Source organism: Rhipicephalus microplus, chromosome 2, assembly GCF_043290135.1.
Source record: "Rhipicephalus microplus isolate Deutch F79 chromosome 2, USDA_Rmic, whole genome shotgun sequence".
Classification (NCBI taxonomy): Eukaryota; Metazoa; Arthropoda; class Arachnida; order Ixodida; family Ixodidae; genus Rhipicephalus; species Rhipicephalus microplus.
This window is the reverse complement of record NC_134701.1, coordinates 145097959-145108855: the sequence shown is the minus strand read 5'-3', so window position 1 is coordinate 145108855 and position 10897 is coordinate 145097959. Positions and strand designations below refer to the sequence as shown.

The window sequence follows — 10897 nt, the reverse complement described above, 5'->3', positions numbered from 1 at the left end:
CATCAGGTTTGACTGTCACCGCATTAAGAAATTGTTGTAGAGCGGCCGCACGTTTGTGGAAGGTGCAGCCATTTAATTGCCCAATTTCGAGATATTAGGTGTGCGCTCGTGTTTCACTCGCCATGGATAGTGCTATCGCTGTCTGAGGTTGGAAATTGCTTCAAACGACAGATAGACGGAACACCCGGGCTGCTTTTGGGCCGTTTAAGAACAGCGGCCCTTTGCTGGCAATAAATTCATCAACATAACTTTTCAGGTTCTGAAATTTGGCAAACATTTGCTACTGAAAGCTTTGCATGCTTTGCAGTTGCTGCATTACTTGTTTTAATGTATCTTCCATAAAATTAGACTCGATCGTAACCTGGCCAGATGTGCCGGTTGCTTTAGAAACTGTTTTTTGCATCGATTCCATACTGTGGTTAGCTTTGAGGGAGGCCAACTCTCATTTTAATTCTGCCAAGCTCTTACGGAAGAGTTTGTTCCCACTAATAATTTTTTGATTTTCTGGATTAGATGTTATAGGAGCAGCGGAAGGAGCAACTCGTGCATAGTTCAACTCGCCATGTTCGGGCGCTTGCTTGATTGATGAGCCTGGAGCCCCAGATTTAGGTGACTTGTGTGAGTGAAAATGGGGTGAGGTCTTGCGAGTAGAGTCCTTCTGGGTCCGGGATCTCGATCTATATTTGTATCTAGAGCGTAACCTTGGGCGAGTCTCTGGCGACTCCGGACAGTGGTCTATGGCAGATGGTTCATCATCAGAACTGAACCAGCGGGGGCGTTGAGGTGGCTTTGGTGAGGTGTCATTTAGATTAGGCTGGTGCACACTAGCCCTTTAGGTTCTTTTCTGCGGAGATTTGAGTCGTTTTCGGGAACTTCAGTCACCTGTCAAATGAATCTCGCCCCAAGCTGCACACTTTGTAGAGCACTCGTGTCCGGCTGCAGGGTCCCATTGTCCACAAACGTGACACACTTGAGTGTCCAGCTGGGGGCAAACGTCTGAACGGTGACCAACCTGATGGCACACTTCACACACCTGGGTGGTAATCCTTTAAAGGTAGCAAGCAAGTTTTCCGCCGTTGTAATAGACGTATCGAGGTGTAATCCCTCCAGAAAATGTTTTAACGGCCGTCTTGGTGTTTTTAAACATCCGTGCTTGCAGAATTTCGACACCTTGGGTGCGTATGCGGACATTGGCTTTTAGCGCTTCAGGCGCCGTTTGGGGGTCTAAGCCATGAATGACACCCTTAGTTGTCCCTTCACTTGTCGGTACGTAGGCTTTGACTGAGTGTGGCCGGCCGTTATCTTTAGGGTGGTAATACGCCTCACGTGGTCCGCCACTGTCTGGTGCGGCGTCGAAACAATGAAGATGTTGGAACCTCGCTTGATTCTTAGCAAAAATTGCTCACCAGATATTCGTCCGCTGCAAGCTTTTACCATGGCGTCTGCCAGTAGTGGACGAGTCAGGGTCTTGACCGGAATAACCATGGTGTGGTCGCACCACTATCTTGAAGTCGTCTTTGGTCAAGGGGGGTAGCCGCTTGTGGGCAGGCGTGTATTTAGATTTTCAGGTTTATTCAGCAGTGGATAATTGTTGGTGGTACGAGATCATCGAAAAATTCATCGATTTGGTCTTTTTGTCTTTCACAAGAGCCTTCTTCTGCCACAGAGTGAGAACCGCTTGCCAGGCTCCATCCGCTTGGTTTTGACTGTCGGTCTCGGGGTTCTGATCGTTGGTTTTATTTCGCGTTGAGAGGCTCTTAGCTGTACAGTCTTGAAAATCCATATTATCAAGCTTAGCGGCGTGTGTCCGTCATTCGCGGGGGTCCGGGACGCGCAATAGCGTCTGAGGGTTCATTCGCGAGGGCCATTGTGTACGCGCGCAACGCTCACAGTAGCGTTACTGCAGCCGCCTACATGGCAGCGATGGCGTTGTCGAGCTCGCACGATAGGCAGGTGCGTTTGGGCTTCTAAAAAAAAAGTTGCGGTCACTTACAACTGTAGTTGGGGTCAGTCGATGCGGAACAACTGCAGGGAATCATGGCAATGGTCGAAATCAGCCACACACACAGTTTTTCACAATGGAGCCAAAAAATTCACGGAGCATTGCAGACACGGTTCTTCTTGTCGGCGCCACTGAGCATCTCCCGCCCCCTGTGGTCTTCACTTTATTTGATTTAGCTGCGATAGTTTATAAGCGTGCATCTAGTTAATATTTATGTCATACAAAAGCTTTATATTATTACTTGTTTTTCAGGGTCATAAACAAAATCGATGCTTCTTCTTAGTGAAACAATTGGTGTTGCTGTACCATCTTTCATACACTGTCATTGAACCACACTACTTGAGATTACTGGGAGGAGAGAGAATGCAATGCAGCTCTCCTTGTAATATGCTAACGCTAGTGAAGTTTATGGGCGAATTTCACGTCTATTTTACTGTCATATACATGAAAGATTTTGTCATAATATGAGAATATTTCAATGCCGAATAAATCAATATTGCTTACATACTGCCGCACTAATCAACTGTTCCTGAATATTATTCCCAGTAATTCAACGTGCATTGCAACTTCAATATCTTCATTTATCACAAACAGATGACAAATTTAGTCATGTTTATTTCTTAACAGAAATAGATCATTCACTTCAGAGTGTTCTGGGCATTGTGGGGTGGTTAGTGCTTTATGAAAAGACGCAGCAAGTTCTGTTCTCAGGGCACGACTCATTTAAAGGTTGCCTTCCACCGCATCCTTTATCCTTATCCTTGCACTTTCCCCCTCCAGTTTGGCAGCCGTATTTTCCACCGCCTGTCGAAGAAAGGAGCTATGTTACTGCATCTCTCATCTTGAAGTGCAATATAACAATTGTAAGGCCTTCACGTCTAGCCACGTAAATACACGCTGCATAACATTAACACCAGGAGATGGTAGCGAATACGTCAAACGAACAACAAAAAAATGTACTGGCTTCAATGAATATGCGTGGCAAAACGAACATTTCCATCTGCTGTACACCTAAAATTTGTAGCGCAACCTAATATTGATTAACGCTTCAGTGCAATAGCCGAATATCTTAATTTTCGGGTTCCCTTTCTGTTTGCAAATTGACCTCGCAATGGAAACTGCCACAATAAAACCCCAGCGCGAAGGCGGACAGCCAATGGCTCTGAAGCTGACACCGCCATTACGTCACGGACCAGACATAAAAGCCCGCTGCAGTGACGAAGGATCTACATACAGTAAGCGGCAGTGGTACCAACAAAATCCTTTTCTAGTGACTAGGAAATATTTCACTACACAGGTAGGTTATCTTTAACTTTTACTTTTTTTACTGGTTTTGGGACGTTAAACCCCATATATCAATCAATCAACTTTTACTTTTGCGTTTGATACATATATATATAAATATAGGTAGGATGCCAATGCTGCTGAAGGGTTCAAGTTATACCACTACCAGTTATTCTTGAGTGCGCTGCCACAGGTGTTTGTGCCTGCCCTTGAGTCTTTACTGTTGCTTTCCAACCCCTTTGGGAGGGCAATGCTATTTGTACTTTCAATACGTCTGATGTATGATCAGTCACTTCCAACAGATGGCTCTTGCCTTATTAGTTGACAATGCAGTTGTGATTATCATTTGTTGGCCTGTTTTTCTACAAGTAAGACAAACTACAAAGCAATGGCGGACACTGCTAAAGAAACTGGAAATCTCAAACATGCGTATTTTCAGCTGCTCGAAGCCCTCCAAGATAAAGGACGCAAGCACAAATTGAACAGTCGCTCACTGCAAGGATGTTCAAGAAATCAACAAAAAGTGTATGGAACTGCCCGAAATCAAACAGAAGCTGGATGTCCTTTTGCAGCTCAAACAAAGTGTTGAAAGTATGGAGAAGTTTCTCCAGTATCTTTCAGACCAGTGCAAGAAATACTAGGAGATATGAAGCTTCAGTCAACGAAGATGCTTGGTTTAAAGAAAAGAGTTGAAAAGATTAAGATGACGAATGCAGACCGAAAGTCATGAAATTGCGACAACATATAGACAGCGTGGAACAGTATATTCGAAGGAATAACTTGGAAGTCCATGGTATTGTGCAGGTTGAAAATGAGAATCTGTTTCAAAAAATCAACGCAGTTGTATAGGACATGGAGCTTTTATTCGTAGACTGCCAACTAAACGTGACTGAATCCCAGCAGTACTGTCCATTTTTCTCGCGTGTAATGAATAATCAGGGGAGGAAAAGAGGCAGGATATGCAACAGTCTAATCCAATGGTGTACTTTCTAGTTAGTTTAACACCGAAGAACAAAAATAAATATATGTGAATGACGAGAGAAAATGCCGCAGAAATGGAGTATGACTTTTCAAGGCAAAGCAATGCAATCTGTTTGTGCCCAAGTGCAGCCGTTCGCCGGCAATACAGATATAATGTGATGCTAACTTAGAATACTTCAAAAGAGCCCTGTTGTTCCTTCGTCTTGCTTATCAGCTTCAGCTTCCTTTTTTTCCAGGAGTCCAAAACACGCAGTCTTACTACGATGCTCTATCATTGATTTAGCTGAGCGGAGTTTTCTGGATTGTCCAACTGACAAGATATCACTTTTTTCACGTCAATAGTTGAGGCATAAAAATAAGGAGTTTGAAATACAGGCAGCTTTGAATTCTTTGAATTGCAGACTTGATATACTCGCTTCTACAGAAACGTGGCTCACAAGCGACACTGATGTGTCATTTCCTGGACACAATTATGAAGAGGTATTTAGAGAAAGGCGTAAAGGTGGTGGCGTTGCATTGTGCTCTAAAGAAAATCTTCAGTAGAAGGTTTTGTCAGAGTATTCGACTGTCTGTTCACATTATGAATCGATTGTTGTGAAATGTTTTGGAACCATGGTTGTTTGTGCTTATCGCCCCACTTAAAGTGAAACTGCCGAAATTATTCAGCTTGTGCGTGACCTTGAATACGCATGTACCCTCAATACGCAGGTTGTTTTAGTTGGAGATTTTGTAATCGATATTCCGAAAAAAAGATTCCCACGACGTTTATTTCTTGATTTCATTGATGGATTTTACTGCTTTATAGTAATCCAATCACCAGCGAGAATAACTGTTGATATTCGTGCCACAAATCAAGAGTGGCGTAGCGTTTAACTGGAGTGCTCATATTTCATTCAGTCGACCACCTACGTAACTTTGATTCTTTCACAGAATAATAAGCAACGTAAAAAATTACCAGCCTTACACTGTAGTGTTCACCAAGATAATCTCAATAAGTTTCGGTTCATGGTAAAAAGCATCTCGCGAAACAACGTTTATGATGAGGAAAACCCTACTCTTGCATACGATATTTTCAATCAGTTAATAAAAAAGTGATGATAGTGTATTTTCTTTGCGTGTTAATAAGACTAACAAAAAGTCTCGCAAGGCAAGGGTAATAAGGAAGTTCTACAAGCACAGTCAGACATTTAGGCACGAGATAAACTAGTTGACAATTTAATTAGAATAAAAGTTCCAGTTTTACTGAAGGAATATAAAAAATCAGAAATAAAGAAGGGTCTGACATTACAAAAGCACGAAAAGAATATTACAAGATAAAGTTGCCGCAGTCTCAGACTGTCCGATAAAATCTGAAATTGTCTCCGTGAATTATAGGAAAGGCTACTTGTAATGTACATAGATAATCAACACTCGGTAATATCGAATACAGTGGCGCTTCTTTGCAGACAAATTCAGTGAGCACTTTCTATGTTCTGGAAAATCATCACAAATAAGATAAAAAACATGAAATTATTCAATACATGGCCTCTCCGGCCGTCAGTACCGTAATTTCATACAGTGCAGTGATCATGAGTTATTCACGTTACTCAGTAATTTGGAAAAAAACACTACTGCCATACGAGAATTATGAAATCAAGAATGAACCAATTTTAGCTAACGCTGATCTAATCAGTGATTTACTGCAGCCCATAAGTAATGATGCGTTAGACCAGGACGTTTTCCCAGACAGTATAAAAATTGTAAAAGTGGTTGTTGTGCACAAAGCTGCACCCTATGACAATAATAATAATGACAGACCAATGCCTGTCCTAGCTTGTTTCCCAAGCTAGTGAAATATTTGATAAAAGAGAGACTATGCACATTTTTTGCACAGTATACAGGCCCTTGTGACAGAACAGTTCTGGTTTAGTGAGCGGAAGCGAACGGAGACGGTACTAATAGCGTAAAGGAAGAAATTCTTTCTAATATACATGAAAAGTGATTCACTGTCGAACTTTTTATTGCCATAGCGAACATATGAATTCTCACGGCTGGGTTTTGGCGCTGATATTGGCGTGAATGTGGGCGTCGGTGAGTGCCGTCATTCACCATACACGTATACGGATCTATATATATGAAAATACAGGAAAGAAATTCAATTCAAAAAGAAAAACGACAGCGTGGGAAATCAAACACCCGACCGCTTGCTGGTGAGTTTGTGTGTCGTTAGCCACTGATCTACAAAAGAGCACCTACCTCAACAATGAAATTACAAGCTGTTCATATCAAGCCCTTGCGGCTCTCGATGCAGTTCTCGAGGAAACTATCGAGCTTCCAGCAGAGCGATCGTGTTTTCATTTCTCACGCATGCTTCAACCCGTGGAAGCGAGGTGCGGAGAGATAGACACTCACGTGTGCACACGCTTATCTTGTGATGGGGAGAATCCTATGCCTCGGCTTTCACTGTAACCATTCCGTTGTAGTTACAGGGCACGCAGGTGCCACTGCAGTCGCTACACAGTCTCCCTTCGTGAAAAGGGTGCGCTTTTCAAACACAGCGAAGTAATATCTGAGACACTTATTTGCGTTAATATCTATCTGTTAGTACAATTCGTGCGTCATTTGTGCGTGAGCGACGCAGGGTACATTTTGATTTTCTTGACATTCTTCGCCTGACGTTACACTTTGTTGTTGTCACATGCATTGCTTCGACCTTGCGACAATCCTTTCGCTTTGTTTAAAGTTCAGAACAGTATTCGGATAAACTAAACACAATATTTTTATTTTAGAAGGTACCGGTTTACGGCATTCGAGAAGTAGTCCTAAAATTTTTTCACAGTTACTATTTTTGTCATATACTGCAGTACACGTGTTATAGCGACTACCCATCACAGATGAAAAAAATATTACATGGTGTACCACAAGGATCTGTTCTCGGTCCAATTTGCTGTTTTGTCTCAATATATTTATATATATATATATATATATATATATATATATATATATATATATATATATATATATATATATGTATATGTATATATATATATGTATATATATACATATATATACATATATATATACCAAGATATCACAGCCATACTCAGAAACTTGTGCAATCATTCTGTATGCAGTTTACACTAGTGAGCTCTTCTCTGGCATGCATCTAGGTAAGATATGCGCTCACGCGAATACATCGTTGAAAAGGTTGATGACGTTAAAACTGCCAAAACCTTTCAAAACACAATTGATCACTGATGGTTGAAAAGTGGATCCCTACCGATGAACATCGATGGATTTAGCTCTCGGTAGGGTTATGGGAAGTGCTTTTTTGAAACGTGTGCAGGTCGTCGCATTGGAATAAAATGCGAAGAATGGTGAGTGGTTCGCCACATCTTTCGCACATGGGTGGACAACCACCGGACAGAGGATATGATTGTGCAGTACGTGTGTACCCTAATCTTAGCCTTGACATTGTAACGCCTGGGCAGTGTGACTTCGATAGTGGTGGCTGATGGCCACGCTGTAGGTTGATAAGGTGTAGTTCATTTTTGTATGGCTATCGAATCTTCCGTGCCAGTAAGCTCAAAGCTATCGTTTGAGGAAATGTTTGAGCCCAAGCGCAGGCGTGGCTATAAACGTATTGGCAGTGTTTAGGTAGACAGAAGTAGCCATGATATTGCAGTTGATCTCGCGGTGCCCTGGCACCCTGAACACCACGATGTGTTGTTCGAGGATGTACACAGTGCATAACAGTGAGTAAAATGAGAACACTACTTGGTTTTTGTGCTTTTTCAGAGTTTTAAAACATTTTACCGTAATTAAAAAATCGATGTAAAATAGTACGTTTAGTATTCTTATTGTTCATTGTGTTTACCAGCCTTAGGTATAACATACGCTTGTTCATATTAGGATGGAGGGCACCGAAATTAAAAAAAAAACGGACCGACCACTGCGTATGACACAGAGCAGTGAGACTTTGATGCATCTGTATAAAGAAAAGACTTCAGGACAATTTGTGCTGAAGTTATAGATGGATGTGTGGATATGAATTATAGGCGCATATTTCGCAGTTTCCACAAAGGACACATCACATTCTATGAGCCGCCACTTCCACGGTGGGAGATGTGCAGCGAGACCCATTAGACAGTGTTCAAGCAGTCGAAGGCCCATTTCCTCGGCTATGTCTCTCACTTAATGCGAGTAGGGCTTTTTTAACGAAGAACGGTTTTCATATAGAGCAGAGCTTGACAAATGAGTGATCTTGGAATACGTGGGGTGTTGATTGTCTGCGATCGGTTTCAGCTAATATATAAAGAAGGTAACATTTCTTCATATGGAGCGACCACTCATTCGATGCAACATAGAGGCTTTCTACGGGGCTAGGGCAAAAAGCATACGTAGGGAGACATACCCGAATAGTGGAGAGGATCAAGAATTTGCGAAGTGCTTCATGCTGCAGACTGAATAATGATTGCAACATAATGTAGACATTTTATATGAGGCTCTTTTAAAGAATCATCACACAATTTCTCTCCTTTCCCCATTGAGTTAGTAACAACACTTTCAACATGTTCATCATTTTTAAACACTTTTTTTCGAGACTTTTCATGTGGTGTACACATGTTATTTTGTTTCTTTATTTATACCTAAATAATTCTTTTCAAGTTTTGCTGATGCACTCTCTGTCAGGTGCTGCACTACGAATGGCATATAGGCGGCGCACTCCTACGTCCAGGCTAAACTCCTGCTCGCACGGAGCCGAGCCAAAAAATATCTTTGACAGTCGCAAAGCGAGAAAGTACCACCTAGATGCATGAAAAAGGCGTGAAATAAGGAAAATGTAAAAAAAATGGAGACAAACTCTGGCGCCGTCTCGTCACCTCGGAACCCCGCACACGCGTCTAGCGTGACAGAAAAAAAAATCACAGCATATACACAGAGTGAAAGATGCTAAGTGGGGAAAAGCATCTGTCTGTCTGTCTGTCTGTCTGTCTGTCTGTCTGTCTGTCTGTCTGTCTGTCTGCCTGTCCATTCGTTTATTCTTCTGTCCACCTGTCCGTGTGTCGGTCTGTCTGAGTGTTTGGGTGTCTGTCCGTTCGTCTGTGCGTGCGTCCGTCCATTCGTCCATGTGGTCGTCCATCCATGCATGCGTCCATGCGTCTGTCAGTCTTCTCCACTGCGCTTTGTTTATGACCCACCAACGACCGCCACGTACGGTGACGATGCAGGAGACTGAGAGAGGCACTCCTTCATCGCGTACCCGGGCACAACCTACGCAGCAGCCAATTGGAAAGTTGTGGTAAAGTGCCATATAGAATATCCTCACTCAACTACAGTTTGTATGTACTTCTATGAGACAGCGCTGCCTATTATACTTTTTGGGAGACACTGCATCCTTTTTATTCTCGTCTATTCTTGACTCGGTTACGTCTTACGCAGGACAAAGTAAGAGTAAGAGAACCTTCGCTCCTAAAAAGCAGCCACCACCCGCCAACCCCCTCTCGCCAACTCCGGCGACTGGAGTTGGTATTTTCTGACGCACACGCGTTCACCGTGACTTTGTGCACCACTGTTTTGTACCACTGTCTTCTTATGATCGTTTCTGAAACACTCGGTGGTGTCAAACACGTGTGCTAGTCTTGTGTTAGCAGTTTGATCCTGTTCTAGACTGGACGTGAAGTGAGGTTCGCGCTGCGTATAGTGCAGGCGCGTTCGTTTTGTGAAGGCCTCGGGCCACGAAGAAGCCTGCCGCCATGACTACCAAGCCAGATGATGCGCACGCTATGTGTTCAGCGCAGTCCGGAAATGCAACGGTAAGTAATGCTTCTCCGTTATGTCTGCTCGTCCACATAGTCCCTAGGGCACTTGGGGATGTGGTTTCACGGAGTATGTCGCGGTGAAAGTAGAATGAAAAGCAAGAAAAAGCAAAAAGAACGAGAAACGGCAATAGGATCAAGTAGCTACAATAGGAGGTGCTTGATGCGTGTGTGGAGACTACTTTCACGGCCGCAAGATAAAAAAATACCGAACAACCGTGCTACTTGTACTAACATGTTGCGAATAGCTATTTATGTGACATCTGGCTCACAAGCAGGTTTCAAGTACACCTTTATAGGCTCAGCCGTGAGACAGATAAGCACCAAGAAGAGTAAAGTTCTTGTGAACAGTGTGATTGAAACGCACAGCAACAATCAAAACTGTCCATATGTTAAACATCTGTTTTGTATTAAATAGCCCCATACTTAATTAGGCTACTCGCCAGGACGTGCTATAGATATGGGGAATGAATGATTTGTCGTTTTTACAAAAGCATCATTGATAAAACTATGGTCAACAACGCATACCTGCCATCATCTATTGTTTTGTTTTGTTGCTTGCGTTAATAAATGTAAAAAACATGAACTAGCTGATCTACACTGCTTTGCGCATTGCCATTGTTATCTACAAATCACGAGGAAAGTATACTCTACGCCTTTCTTACTTAGTGCAAAATTTGTCGTGAAATCTTAGCAAGCAACATCTCAATTTTTTACTAGTTTTAGTGTCTTTTTTATTACAAATGTGCTGTGAAAAGTTGGCAGATCCCACGTACTGTGGGAATCGTTAATATGCGAAGCACGAATGAGGAAGGTTGATATGTCACTTAAG

The 10897-nt window shown here is 42.5% G+C and overlaps 1 long non-coding RNA gene across 1 annotated transcript in view; it reads right to left on the bottom strand.

Annotated features, from left to right (window-relative positions):
• Positions 1-2599: 2599 nt before the first annotated feature.
• The window catches only part of LOC142786419 (uncharacterized), a 115269-nt gene continuing 106971 nt past the window's right edge, over positions 2600-10897 (bottom strand). The window contains exon 3 of the long non-coding RNA XR_012889042.1: positions 2600-2806. This is a non-coding gene — a long non-coding RNA (uncharacterized LOC142786419). The remainder of the gene's footprint in view (positions 2807-10897) is intronic.